Source organism: Carettochelys insculpta, chromosome 3 (genome assembly GCF_033958435.1).
Source record: "Carettochelys insculpta isolate YL-2023 chromosome 3, ASM3395843v1, whole genome shotgun sequence".
Taxonomy (NCBI): Eukaryota; Metazoa; Chordata; order Testudines; family Carettochelyidae; genus Carettochelys; species Carettochelys insculpta.
In genome coordinates, this window is record NC_134139.1 from 198,763,477 (window position 1) to 198,778,899 (window position 15,423).

A 15,423-nucleotide genomic window follows, 5' to 3' on the forward strand; every position below is an offset into this window, starting at 1 on the left:
AACTTTACTGAAGTTGCAGAAGTCTCAAAGGTGCAGGAACCTGTGGTATGAAGAAAACAGTTCAAAGAGAGCTAGACAGGCTGGCTAGGACGAATGTGCTCACAACTTGATAGGACCTAATAAAGTCAGCAGAGTTACTCCAGAGTTACACTGATGGGGCTGAGCAAAAAATCTGTCATAAGATCGCTGATGACTAACATGAGGGACTCAGTGTTCAGGTACAGCTGAGCTGTACTTGAAGCTGGGGGAGGCTAACAGGAGCGGGGATTGGGAAAGATGGCCATAACACCTCACATATGCCTTTGGCCGTGGGGCTGATATGGAGCAGAAACATTTTTTTCAATGTCAGCTATCTAAATGTTTAGTTAACATTGCAGGATTTCACTCATAGAGTAGGAAGTATAATGCCTAATAATGAGTTATTTTTTGCCAAAATCCAAATTTCTGGGTCAAGGTCCAGACTCCAGAGAAAATACAAAACAAATAATAATAAAAATATATTTAACATAACTTGAGATGGTAACATTAAATTCTGGGCTCCCCTATCTTTATTGCCTGTGGCTTTGACTATGACACTCCGCCCAGCCACCTCTAATGATCATCAGTTATTCCTATTTTGGTAACACCTTTGCATACCCCTGTCATGGACCAGGACCATAATGTGCTAGGTGCTGTACAAATGCAGAATAAAAACTTTCCTCTACACTCAGTAACTTTCAATTTAAGTATGGGGGATACAAATAGATATTACAAACTGTCAAGGCAATCACAAGAATGACCAATATCATAAGCACTGGTAAAAGCACAGCTTCTTAATTAGGACTAACTTCTACCTTGGCTTTGTTTTGTGGCTCTTCTGCAATACCCTTGACTCTGCCCACAGTGAGAGCCTCAATATGCCTTTCAAAATTCTTGTCTTTCTATTGTCTGTGCATTCTCTCACATTGCCCTGTGTGCTTGACATGGTCTTCTTTTTGTCTGTCTTCCAGCCTTGGCTTATTTAAATCTTTCCTCCAAAACCAATGACAGCACTGCCTGCTCCAAAAGTGCTCATGTTCCTCATTAGTCTGTAATGAACAGAATATTGACTAGGAGGAATGCCTACTTTTATTCTAGACATCAATTTTAACATAGTACCTCAAAAGAAAGGTAGATAACTCCTAGGGATGAAGCAGACACATACCTCTGGCAATGCTGTGTCAGAAGTGAGATACAAATGAGAGGAATTAAACATTGCTCATTCACTTGGCTTACTTTTGTGATCTCTGCTCTCTATCATTCAATTGTTTTGTGTGCCTGCAGTTTGTGAGTTCTCCAGGAAGGTCAGGGACTTTGTTTCTCAGGTGGTGGGATTGGAACTATCATACATGCAGGTGCATCCAACATTCCAACAACAAACAGCTAATGATTAATTATTTTACTCAGAGTTTTTGCAGGTCACAACATTGCCAGAGGTATGTTTCTTCGTCCCTAGGAGTTATCTAGCCTTCTTTTGAGTCTTTATGTTAAAATTGGCATCTAGAATAAAAGTAGACATTCCTTCTAGTCAATATTCTGTTTGTTACAGGCTAATGATGAGCATTTCTCTCTACTCCCTACCTCAGCACTGGGAAGATCTGAACAATAACCCATTTTTTTTATGTTGTTTCACTGAATTTTGCACTGAGACACTAAAGCATGTCTTGAATTCAAATGGCTCATTTGTTTAAACCAATTTTGGCAGTTTTCTGTGAAGGGATGTAACAGAGTATGACTCATTGCTATGGCACCTCCTGCTGGATACTTACAAATTAGCTCTTCCAGCCTCCACCGTTCCCTCTTCTGGCTGGTGTCTCGACCACTGTTACCTGTCAGTTTGTTCTCTACCACCTTTTATCCAGACATACATTCCTTCCAGTCTGTGGTGCCCTGCCTCCAGGGTACTGCTGTACCACAGTGCTACCAGTCTCTGGGGTCCTTCTCTGCTAGGGAACCTTGAACCCTAATACACACTGTGCCTCAGTGACTCACTGCCAGTCATCATCTAGCTGCTCACCTCCAGGGCAAACTGCAGTCAGAAATGGCCACTCACTGGCAAGGGGTTTTGGACATGCAGCCTTTTGCTGCCTTGGTACCCTCAGGCCTTGTCTCAGGCCCTGCAGCCTGGCAACTTGCCTGGTCAGAGGTCCCCCAGCTCTGCTCTGTGTTAGAAAGCCCCTGTAAGCTTCCCTGGCAGCTAGGTCCTTCCTGCCCCACAACTGGAGCAAGAGTCTTCTCACCTCCTCTGCTGGAAGGGCTCTTTATAAAGTCCTAGCTGTGCCCTAATTGGCAGCTAATTACCTCAGTGAGTGGCTCCACAGCCTTGCCCTCTCCCAGGGCTGGTTTTAACCCTCACTAGGCCAAAAGTTGCAGGATTTTTCTTGCTCTTTGATGAATATTCAGTATTATTACTAAATCCATACAGCTCTGTACCTATGATAAAGCCCTAGTTTGTCTTCTGTCTCACCACTCCTATTGTCAGCCACAGCTATCCAATTGTCTAGATTTGAAAGTTACTCATACACTTTGTTTTTTTCATTTTTTGTATTTTTTTCTGTGATTGCACATATTTATTTATATTTTTCATTTTTAAGATGCAGTGAACAACACCAATACCCATTGGGTCTGTTATGGATCTTCAGAACTGGCCAGCACAAGGTTCATGAAAGCTGTGAGCCTACAGGTCTGGGAGTCAGGAGAGGGAACTTCTACTCCAAGGTTCTGTCACTAATGGGTTGTGTAACTTGGGGTGAATTCCTTCACGTCTCTCTATATCCCCCTTCCCCTCTTCTGAATCTTGACTAGCTAGATGGTAAATTCTTTGGGCAGGAACTGTCTCAGTAATATGGTTTTGAACAGTGAAAAGCACAATAGGGTTGATCTCAGTTAGATCACTTTAGACACTACTGTAATATGAATCATTATTAACAGCCCCTTTTAGAAGGAAATGGGTCTTGTCCTGGCCCTCTGCAGAAACTTGCTGACACCAATTTTCTTTGACACATGCAAAATAATAGTTTCTTTGGCATTGTTTTCTATTCTTTCCATGGTCAGATTGAACACCATCTATCAGATATTTGAATTCTGAGTGGTTCTTTTTCATCCATCTCAAAGTCATCCACCTAATGGAGGAAGGGAAATTAAAAAAAGGCAAACAAACCCATCAAAATGATAATTGGTGCTAACTTATCATTTGTTCGTTCTTTTCCAGTTTTGCTGCAGCGGCAGTTCGTCTCTTCTCTCCCACTCTGCCTTACCTCCCAAATGCTGTCAATTATCCACAACTCTCACAGGGCCTGCACCATCTGAATAACAATTCATTAACCTTCACTTTTCTCCTGCTGATTAACTCGCCTCCACTGTCTCCCTGATGCAGGAGACAGCATGTCGGAAATTCAGCCAAACTTTTTAATTATGCAAATAATACAATACCCGGAGATAATTATTTAGCCCAGGACTCATGGTTGTACATTCTACACTCTGTTCTACTCTCATAGGCTTTTCAATGCTACTGTTTATAGCATTGTCGCTCTGTCAAGGAGAATGAAGGATTTTCCACTTCACTCAGTGCAGGTGATCACTCAGAGAGACAATACATATGGGGCCCTGTTTTGAGACAAAATAAGGTTGCTGCAGGGCTGGTTGGGGAGAAGGAAGGCCTGGGGTAGGCTCCCAATTTCTATCCTTTAGCCTCCATGCTTCCAAAACAGTCTGCAGACATACATTGTTTGAATCTCAAAGGTTTATATACGACAAAATCTTACACCAGTTTACACCTGCTGCAGACACAGTCCACAGAACTGCTAGTTTTCATGCCATGCCTGTTTTAGATGTAAGGGTCAGAGTTTTATCAAAACCATTTCTTTTTCCAGCCAAGCAAACACACAACTCCTCCTAAAAGACTAATAACAAGCCAAGTTTCAGCTTCCAAACTTCAGCCATTTTTGACAGAGCCTGATTTTTTAACAAAGATAGATAGATTATGGTCAGAATTCTGTTTAAATATAACAGTATATGATTTTCTCTCAGATCAGGTTCATAAGAAGGCAAAGAAATTAGGTGTAAATTGTCCAAAGTAGCTCTTAGAAAGAGCCAGCCTTGGAGATCTTCATTTCAAAAGGCAAAGATTCTGAATATTTATTAACAAGGGGATTCCATGGCATCCATCACTGTATATCAGAATATTAAACACTCAGAAAGCAAAATATGCAAAAGTTAAAGCTCTCTCACTAAACTTAATTTACTCACAGGATGGTCAACTGGTTAACACCAAACATGGGGGGACTACAAAGGCTTGAGTCTGAATCCTGCTCTGCCACTCACTAACTCTGTGGCCTGGTCAAATCATTTAACACCTTTGCTCCTCCCACTATTCACTTGTAGAATGAGGATGATTAATATCCACCTTTATGAAGTGCTTTACAACCTTGGATTAGAAGTGTAATAGAACAGCAGATTATTGTTATGACACCCAATTTTACCCTGCTTTGTACCCATTTGTTTTCCAGTGAAGTCAGTTGCAGCTGGGCACATACATTGAAGGTCAGAATGGACTCAACTGTCTATTAATTTCACATAGATACTGTATTCATATCCCACATTAAAACACACCACAACCGAATAAAACAAGTTTAGGGTAAGAACAGTTATTTTGTATTCCCTGACTGTATCTTAAGGAAACAAGTTTAAACAATGAAGAGTATTTTACATAATTTCCCTGTGTTCTAGGAATTCAGAAAATAGGAATTTCAAGCATCTACCTCTCTGTGGGGTTCACTGTGCAGCGTACCAAGGAAACCAACCCTGTGCTCTTGGAACACCACTGTGAAATAGCTGAAAACCACTCCTGTGTAACTAATACCAACATTATGCTATTCTATTATCCTGTAAATCTAAAATTTCTTGGAAATTTCATGGTAGGTGAGTATTATTATCCCAGTTTGGCAAAGGGGAAAACTAAGATGCTGAAAGGTTAGAGGCTAACAACAGTTTCTAACTTTAGGAACAAAAGTCAGAGCCATAGATAAGCACCTAAATGGGTGACCTGAGGTACAGAGGTACTGAGTGCTCTTAGGATACATGTAGCCTGAGTAGAGTAGAGGTGTGCTTGTAGCACAGATGGGCCAGCTCACGCTTTTATCTAGCTTAAATCTAGTGAGCACAGCTAACAAGCTACTTGGTGGCACAAGCTTCAGCAGCAGAAGTATAAACCCATTTGAGATCAACAATATGTACTGGGGTTGTTAGCGCATGCTGAAGCACATACCACATCCTCATTACCAGGCCTGCCTCTGGGGAACATGGAGGTGGAAGGTCCAGGCCCCAAAGGGGCAGAGACTCAGGCCAGCCCTTCAGTGCTGCCCAGTCCATGCTGCACAGGGCTCTGGTGGCATTTAAAGAACCAGGACCGGCTGCAGTGGTGGCGGACAGGAGCCCAGGGATCTTTTACATCATGGGGTCCAAGGACTGCTCCTCCTCTGCCCCTCTGTCATTGGTGGCCCTGTTTATTACTATTCTCAGCCAGCACAGTTTGAGTACTTTGGCTACAATTCAATTGCAGTGTATATGTATCATCCCCTGTCACTGACTTCAGTAGGTGTGTCAGGTGTCCAGGTCTTCCAAAAATCAGGTCACTTAATTAATTTCCTGTGGCCTGATTTAAGTATTTAATTTTAGGAAGGTAAATTTCATCAGTTTGACTGAAACCAGAGTCCCATAGTTGAATCCCAAATCAGAGACACAACTGAACTGAACACAAAGGAGACACTGGCTGTCAGCTCCATTCTCAATCCATTAGATTATATTGCTTCTCTTTAATGTATATTACATATGAGTCATTCTCTGCCTGCTTAAAAATGTCAGCCACACATTGTCTTATTCAGAAAATGGCTGGTGCTTAGTAGTCTATCGAAACAATGCAGACTAGAGTAGGAACTGAAGTGAAGTACAGTATGTAAGACCCCGATCTTACTCCCACTGACCAACAAGGAGCTGGAATGGGCTTCCAAGGCCTGATGCAGTGCCCGTTAAGTCTTTCCATTGACTTCCATTTTGCCATTGGATAAAACACAAAGGGAGGCAAACTGTAATTACCAACTCTGAAATTCAGCCAGGCACCACACTTGTAAAAGTGCTGTAGAACTTTTCTCACCAAGAATGTTCAGGGCCTTAATGTTCTGATTTCTGGTTTGAAAGATGCCAGCACCAGCCACACGTGCTGGGAAATTTGTTGATTGCTGGTAGTCACTCAAAGAGGAATCCCTTCTAATGACTCTACAAAAACTTGTACTTGCAGTACCATGATCTTCCTTCCTGAAAGAGAACCTTTTTCCTCAAAGTTCTCCAACCCAAGTAGGACAGCAAGTGTCCCTGCCGAAACCTTCATTGCCTAGCTTATAAAGATAGATGAAAGCATCATACAAGTATGTACGAGAACATCAGCTGCAAATCTTTTTATATGTAACCATATAGGTGTACACAGCCATGACTCAGCCAAAGAACTTAAGAAACTGATAATGTTCTAGCTCCACTTTCAATGTGTATACCAGGTTATTACAAACTATCATTTGACTCATCATCTGGACACAGTAATGTATTCACAAACAAGGAATTCCCAGGCTGCCTAAGGCTGGGAAAACTGTCCCAGATGAAACTTGTTATGTAAGTTGTGAACAATTTGCTTCTTTAGCTAGCTGGAATGACCTTCAAAATCAAAGTTGGGAAGGACTCAGTTAATGTATATCTACAAACTTGTAACTTGATTTTTATATAATTGCTAAACTAACTTTGTTTAATTGATTTTCCACGTTGTACACTGAGAAATAGGATTTTTATAGCTCTTGAATAATTCAGAACTTCGATTCCTAAGGCAACTAAGTGGGCAAGGAATAAAAGCATAATTATCATTGTAGTGGAGGTCAAAAGGACAAGTTGGCCATAAGTTCATAATGTGCTTGTGTATTTGTACTCTTCGTGGATGGTGGAATATTACCTTGTTGAAATCTTACTACTTAAGAAAACCCGGAGACGCATTGCTAGGCAGAGAACTGCAAAAGAAAAGGAGGAAGTGTTAATTTTTAAGCAAGTTTGACAAAGATTGAGTTTTATATGACAAATACTGTCAGCAAGACAGGATTCTGTCAGTGGAAGAAGTTAAACATTAACAATTTCTGTCAGGCTGTTGACACAACCACGGCAGACATTTCCCAAGATGCTGAGATGACTGCTGGCATTTGTCAACAATCCTGTCACAGTGACAGCAATAAGACCATGTCTGGAAATGTGACAGTTCTGGCTTTGTGCTCCCCTGAGCCTTGGCCCAGGTGTTCAGAGAAAGTGTGGGAAAAACCCATATTTCTGCATTGTCATTCGAATACAAAAAAAAACAGGAGGAAAATGAGCTGTCACTCTAATTCCCATGATGCCTTGCTGCTTAGCATAACTCTGCTCTGTGGCCCAGGGTCCACTGGTCCATACTCTGACAGATAATTAAGAAAGCAGCAGCCTTTTCTAGACGGCTCTTCCTCCTGATTTGCATTTTAGCCAGAGGCGACCAGTTATAAAAAAAACATGATGGAAAGATTGTAAGAAGCCAATTAGATGGATGGATGGCTGACTGACAGCACTCTGGTATTACTACTTCAGGTTTCATCGCATGAAGACTGGTAGTTTTCTACAAGAACCAACTTTTGCAGGTTTGTAAAACTGTTAAATGTAGCTCTATATATAGAGAGAATGAAATCATTTTGCACAATACTTTGCATTTTCCTGAAATCGACACATATCATTTTCATCAAATGTTGTATCCAATAAGCCTTCATATAGAGGAAAACTTACATAAATGCATTTAGCTTTATTAAAAACTGCAGATGACTTTGTAAGTAAAATTGCTGTACTGTTACTGAGGTAATTAAAAACCGGGAAGCAGGATGAACTGGGAAACTCAGGAGACCAGCCAAGGTAAAGTCAACTAATAATTAGACTTAATGTACAAATATCTTTATTTTTTAAACATGGATAAAACATATTTATTCGTTTAAAGAAATAAACTGTATTCTGAAATTCCTGACATGGATACTTGTAACATATTGAGGGGTTTTTTTTAAATCAATAGTTGATTTTTTTTCCAAGTAGAAACCTGTTTTGCTCAGAGTCTAACAGATTTGAAATGTGAAAAGGCTTGTGAACTGCTGCTCTCTGATAGAATCCAACAGCTGTTGGCCAATGAGAATTATTCCTCTGTGCCAGGGCCTCACATGCTGTGTATTACTATAAAATTGAAATGTAAGTGGGGCTTTGTTTTACATTTACGTTTGGTTTTTTTATGGGAATAAAAAAATTAACAAATCACTCAGCAGGTACAGTTCCTAATCTGCAGCTGCCATGAGATGAACAACTGTCCTTGACAAAGTGAAAACGAGCCTCAGCTTTCCTTAGGATTTGGAGTTAACCAAATCAGGCAATTCTCTTTCGATGAATGGCTATTTTAGCAAAAAGGATTTCAGTCAGCCAGCAATAATACAAGATATATGCCTTATACCAGAGATGTAATCCATCCTGTCTTGGAACTGACTCCCAGAATCACTGGAAAGTTATTTTTAATTACCAATTCTAAGTTCTAATTGACTTAGAGTTTTCTGTTAATGTTTGCAAAAGAAGAAACTATGGGGGGTGGAGGAGGAACCATTACAAATTAAAGGCTGGATTTAACTGTTAACATTAAATAATACCTTATTCTGGGTGTTCCCACAGAAATGAATTAAACTATTAGTATAACTAAAGTGGAGTAGGAGGATCAGAATCTGAAGCTACCACAAAGCTGGGCCCAGCTCATGCCTGAGGGGAAGGGATGGATTAGGAGCTTCTCCCCCACTTGGTCCTCATGAGTACAATCTTAAAGCTCCATTCTCCTCCTATGTGGGCAGTCACTTTCATAATGGTGGCATACATCCTGTGACCCCAGTAGAAGACGCTCATGGGTTCAGTTGTCTTAGCTTACAGATCTTCTCAAGATCTGACTAGGATGTCCTTGACCTCTCCTCACCCACCTGGACCCCTAAACTCCTGCTGCTTCCTTTAACACATTGACCTTAACCTGCCCCTTGAGGCACCTCTTACACTGCCCTCCTGCTCTGGGCTTGCACTGTGACTTAATGCACCGTTTAAAACATATTAAATTCCTCTGTTGTCACCCCTACTGTTGATACCTGCACGGTCATTCTTCTGATATTCCTAGGAAGGTCATAGAAAGATAGCTCAAAATGTCATCTTTGGCAGAGACTGGAAGATAAATATATTCAAATGAATAAAAACAATGAGAAGGGGAATGGTTCTGAAGGAATTTTATCTGGTTTTAATCTTCTTGAAGCAATGACATGTCCCTTTGTTGCGTGCTTGTAAAGGGACAGGTAAGGTTATGGGCCCATAGTTATTTAATAATACACACCGTCGTGTTTGTTGTAGATGTGTCTGAACCAGAAACCTAGATTCTTATCCACCCTAAAATGTGGAATGTAGATTTGAATCTGTAAGGGGATGATGAGACCCTGGATAAGGATTACCCAGGTTCCAAATCTGAATGTACATGAAATGCTGCAGGCACAGACCCATCTCCAACCTTTTGACCCAGGGTCATCAAGTTTGAAACCTTCAACAGCCAAACAACTTGCACCTTAGAAGGCCTAATTAGGGCATACCCAAAGATTCTTCAGAAGCTGTAACTTCTACCATCTTCCTAATCCCCTAATATGTATTTTACACACACTTGTATTCTCTTATATTCACACTCATATGTTAGAACGTAACATGTTCTGCATACACATCACCGATGTATGGAATTTGATCCATAAAATGTTTGCCACTTAACTAAGTTTTATTGTTCTGAGTCTTAATAAACAGAATTAAATTAACTATTAGTATCGCAACTCATGGGAGATTCTGTGTTCAAAAAAATATTTTACGCTACAGATATAAACATTGAGCTTAAAAACCCGATGCCACTGAAGTCTGCAGAAAAATCCTGATTGAGTGAAGTCAAACCAAGAGTTCACTCCAAGTTCACACTTCAGTTGTGCTTGATTTTGGTTTAAAAGAACCAGGAAGGAAAGTATTTTAGCAGAGGTGCGTAAAAATAATGAATTAAAAAAAAAAAACATCCTGAAGAGATCCATTTAAACTGTTGAATGGGTTTGCTGTAAATGTGTTTGTACCTTCTGTGAATATGGTGGTCAATGATTTACAGGGTGGAATGGTCTCACAAAATTGTTTTAATAAATAAAAAGTGAATTTCAAATTCCTAACTGTGAGAATTCACAGTCGGAATTGAGTTTGAATATATATTCATTCCTGATGGTGCGACAAAAATATTTTCATTTAATCAATGGGTCCAAGCAAGTTTAGAATACAGAACAGCTCACAGATGAACTAGAAATTAAGAATTAATGGCATAAATTATTTAGTTAATAACATCAGATAAAGAATACATTTAAGAAAATTCATGATTTGTTCGGGGACATTTTACTGAAAAAAGAGGTGAATTTTGTCAATCATTCTCTGGGAAACATTATTTACACAATTCTGCTAACAAGTTAGTAGTGCAATTTTGCTTATACTTAGCAGGTTTGTATTGAAAGTAAATAGAACAAAATCTAATTCATATTAGAGTATCAGTATTTTATCAAAAACCAACACACACACACACCAAACCCTCCTCATCAAAATCTGATTTAATTTAATTTCCGAAATATCAAATTCAAATATCATTCATTTCAAAATCCTCCTGCAAAAGAATCTGACTGGGTCTACAGATCACCATTGCAAAAAAATCAGGCCCCAGACTTATGTAATGCTTATAATCTTGAAGGATCCTAAATGTAATAAAATTTTACATGTTGGGTGCTTTACCCATTCACAGAATTGCAGCAAAATCCAGAGAGTTCAAGGTCAAATGTTAGAAGAAACATTGGATACTTGTTCTGGAGAGGAAATGAATGATAAATAAATGAATACCAAAATAAAACCAATGATAATTTTAGCTGAGCAAACTGTAATTATGAGATTTGGAATTCCATGAACACACCTGTACTCAGAGTCTACTGAGGAATGTCTTGGGATCTTTAATGACTCTAAAATGTCATGAGCTTGGTTTTTGTATTATCCAGTCCTTCAATAGTATCATTACTTCCTTACCACAGTGGTGAGATATTGGTTCAATACTGGCTTATCGGGAAGAGTCCAACATATGGAGACACTATCTCCACTTACAAGAGAACTCAGATGTTCCTTGGAAGCCTTATTCAAGTACTGATGCAGTCCAATCCCTTCAGCACAAAGTGATGTGTCTTAAACTGAACTATCATCCTTTCTTTGAAATATGCTATAGACTAGGACTGCAGCATACGGAAAAGTCCTCTATTCTCTCTCTCAACTTTCCACCCTCCAGACAACAGTGACCAAACATTATATTTTCAGGAAGAGTCCAATACTGAAGGTTAGTACTGCATGGTTAATCTCCATTACTATGTACATCATTAGTGCTCAGAAGCACCACTCATTATACCCCTGCACCTCTGTGGCTCTCTGCTTTATATCTGTGAACATCTGCATCAGCGGGTGTGAAAGTCGATATCCACGGCTCATTTTTACACATATGGATAGGGATACAAATTTTGTATCTGGAAACCTGCAAATTCCCAGATATCCACACATCATTTTTGCAGATGGAGATGAAGATACATTTTTTGTATCCATGGAGACTATTAGTCATGACTGGAGCCCTGCTGTGCTCAAGAAGGAGGATTTGGCTCATAGTGTTCAAGCCAACATAATCATAATTTCACTGCAGGTAATATGGTAGACATTCTGAGCATGACCAAAGCACTATGATCTACACTGTAATTGAATGCAAACACAACAATTGAAAATAACTCTGAAAGCAGATCACAAAATCCAGGCAGTTCCAGTACAGACACATTGCAAGCGGGTCTTAAAATTTGACTTAAAGACCATCAAAAATTCTGATTCACCCTAGTGGCATATGCAATGGGTTCAAAAACACAGGAGGAGAGCAACAAATCATACAGGCTGTTAAAATGGAAACAGAGAATTACAAGGAAACCCTAATTGAAGGATGAGTAGAACAACTATGCACGTAGCATTCTAACAACTTAGATGAAGTAAGAGGGAGGAAGATGATGCAGACACTGAAATGCCAAGATCACAATCGGTATCATATTGTTTGGGAAATCAGTGCTGGGAATGAAGGGCATTGCAGATCAGAGAAATGTGACTGCTGTCTCTGAAACAAGTGGGAATGTCGGCAGTGGCATCTGGAACATACCGCACTTCCATAATTAAAGCTCAAGGGAGACTTGCATAAGAGGGAGTTGTAATCATCAAGTAAAAAAGACCTCAGAGAGAGTAGTGTCTCATTAGGAGAGGTATTGAATTCCACAAGCAAGCACTGTTCAGTTAAATGACAAATGGTTTTATTTTAATGCTGTGCAGGGCCAAACAAGAGTCCAGATGTTTATTTTGCAGCAAGCTGGAGTGTGAACTCCTGCATGGGCTTCTGAAAGGTATGCTGAGAATCAGAAGGAAAAGTTAGAAATGAAAACTCAGCCCCTCAGTCGTGTTACAGTAAAAGTAACAGTTCTGGGAAGGTAGAGAGCTCCGAGGCCAGTTGTTACAGAAGTTAATTTTATCCCAGTTTGGCTCTTTTCTGTTTGGATTTTAGTAAGTACAGATTTTCATTCCTGTATTCAATGCAATTGTAAAAATCTCAAGACTCAGAGAAGCTTGCAAAGTGCTGAATATATCCTGGGAGATAAAGAACATTCAACTTGTGGTCATTATGCCGCAGACTGGAATTCAGATACCGTTGAGCTGAGAGTGGTAGAGACAAGCTGAAAGGTCAGCTGAAAGTCATTAAGGAAAGCTGAGTAGTCCAGCAGGTTCTACTGTGGATTCATCATAAACCTTATAAATAATGTTCCCTGAATGCGAAAAGGTGAAGACTAAGCTAAATCTGGAGAGACTGCTCGCATCAAGAGAGTGCTTGTGCAGAGAGAAAACTGTCTTGTTTTGAGAAAATGTTTCTCCTGCAGCAAACAAGGGACAGCAAATAGTGGGATTTTTGTAGCCATATTTGTAGATCCTATGATTGGAAGGACCAGATTTGACAACAGTGTTACAGAGCTATCTGGATCACTTTGTAGGATGGGCTATTTCAAACAAAAAAGCAGACCAGTCGCACTTTAAAGACTAACAAAATAATTTATTAGGTGATGAGCTTTCGTGGGACAGACCCACTTCTTCAGATCATAGCCATACCAGAACAGACTCAAAATTTAAGGCACAGAGAACGAAAAGTAGTAATCAAGGTTGACAAATGAGAAAAATATTATCAAGGTGAGCAAATCAGAGAGCAGTGGGGCAGGAGGAGTGGGAGTGAGGACTCGAATTAGATAAAGCAAAGTATGTAAAACAGCCCCTATAGTGAGCTAAAAAATTGTCATCCCAGTTCAAACCACATGTTAATGTGTCAAATTTGAATATAAAAATGTTGAGCAGCCTCTCTTTCCAAATGGCTGTGAAAATTCCTTTTCAGTAAAACACAGACTTTCAGGTCATTAACAGAATGGCCCACTCCATTAAAGTGCTGGCTGACAGGTTTGTGAATCAGGAGTGTTATTATGTCTGTTTCGTGCCCATTAATTCTTTGTCTAAGAGAGTTTGAAGTGTGTCCAATATACAAAGCATCTGGGTATTGTTGACACATGATGGCATATATGATGTTAGTTGAGGAATATGAGAAGTGTCCGTGATTCTGTGAACAACCTGATTAGGTCCAGTGATGGTATCTCCAGAATAGACACATGGACAAAGTTGGCAATGGGCCTTGTTGCAAGGAAAAGTTCCAGGACTGGTGTTCCTGCGGTATAGACTGTGGCTGTTGATGAGAATCCTCATAAGGTTAGAAGGTTGTCTGTGGGATAAAACAGGCCTTTCACCTAGGGCCTTCTGGAGTGTGGCATCCTGATTAAGGATAGGTTATAGGTCTTTAATAATGTGTTGCAGTGGTTTGAGTTGGGAGCTGTAGGTAATGACCAGTGGTGTTCTGTTCTTGGCTTTTTTGGGCCTATCATGGAGTAGCTGGTCTCTGGGTATTCGTCTGCCCCTGTTGATTTGTTTTGTTTTTTTTTTTCATTTCTCCTGGTAGCTATTTCAGGTTTATGAATATTTGGTAAAGATCTTGTAGTTTTTGGTCTCTGTCAGTAGGATCAGAGCAAATGCAATTGTACCTAAGGGCTTGACTGTAAACAATGCATCTAGTTGTGTGTGCAGGATGGAAGCTAGAAGTGTGTAGGTAAGTGTAGCAATCAGTGGGTTTCTGGTAGAGTGTGGTACTGATCAGGCCATCCTTGATTTGTACTGTAGTGTCAAGGAAATGTTTCTCTCACATGGAATAGTCAAGGCATAAGTTGATGGTGGGGGGCAGATTGTTAAAGACTCTGTGGAATTCTTCTAGCGTCTCTATACCATGGGTCCAAATCATAAAGATGTCATCGATGTATCGTAAGCAGAGGAGGGGTAATAGGGGATGACAGCTGAGGAATCATTCCAGGTCCACCATAAATATATAAGCATATTGTGGGGCCATGCAGGTGCCCATAGCAGTCCCACTAATTTGGAGGTATAAATTGTCCCCAAATTGGAAACAACTGTGGATGAGAACAAAGTTACAGAGGTCAGACACCAGATTGTCTGTGGTGACATCAGGGATGGTATTCCTGATCGCTTGTAATCTATCTTTGTGTGGAATATTGGTGTACAGAGCCTCTACACTCATGGTGGCAAGGATGGTGCTGTCAGGAACTTTTCCGATGTTTCGTAATTTCCTCAGGAAGTCAATGGTATATCAGAAATAGCTGGGAGTGTTGGTGGCATAGGGTTTGAGGAGGGAGTCCACATAACTGGATAGTCTGGTGGTAAGAGTGACAATACCTGAAATGATAGGGTGTCTGGGGTTTCCAGATTTGTGGATTTTGGGAAGTAAACAGAATAATCCAGGTTGGGGCTTAGATGGTGTGTCTGAGTGAATAAGGTCCCGTGCAGCAGCAGGGAGTTCCTTAAGTAGTTGTTGTAATTTCTTTTGGAATTCCAAAGTGGGATCAGAGGATAGAGGTCTGTAAAATATGGTGTTGGAGAGTTGTCTGGCTGCCTCCTGTTCATAGTCTGACTTATTCATGATGACAACGGCATCCCCTTTGTCAGCTAGTTAGATAATAATGTCTGGGTTATTTTTGAGATTCTGGACAGCATAGCGCTCAGCATAGTTGAGATTGTGTCTCATTTGGTATTGTTTGTGTATAATGTCAGTCTGAGGACGATTGCAGAAATATTGTA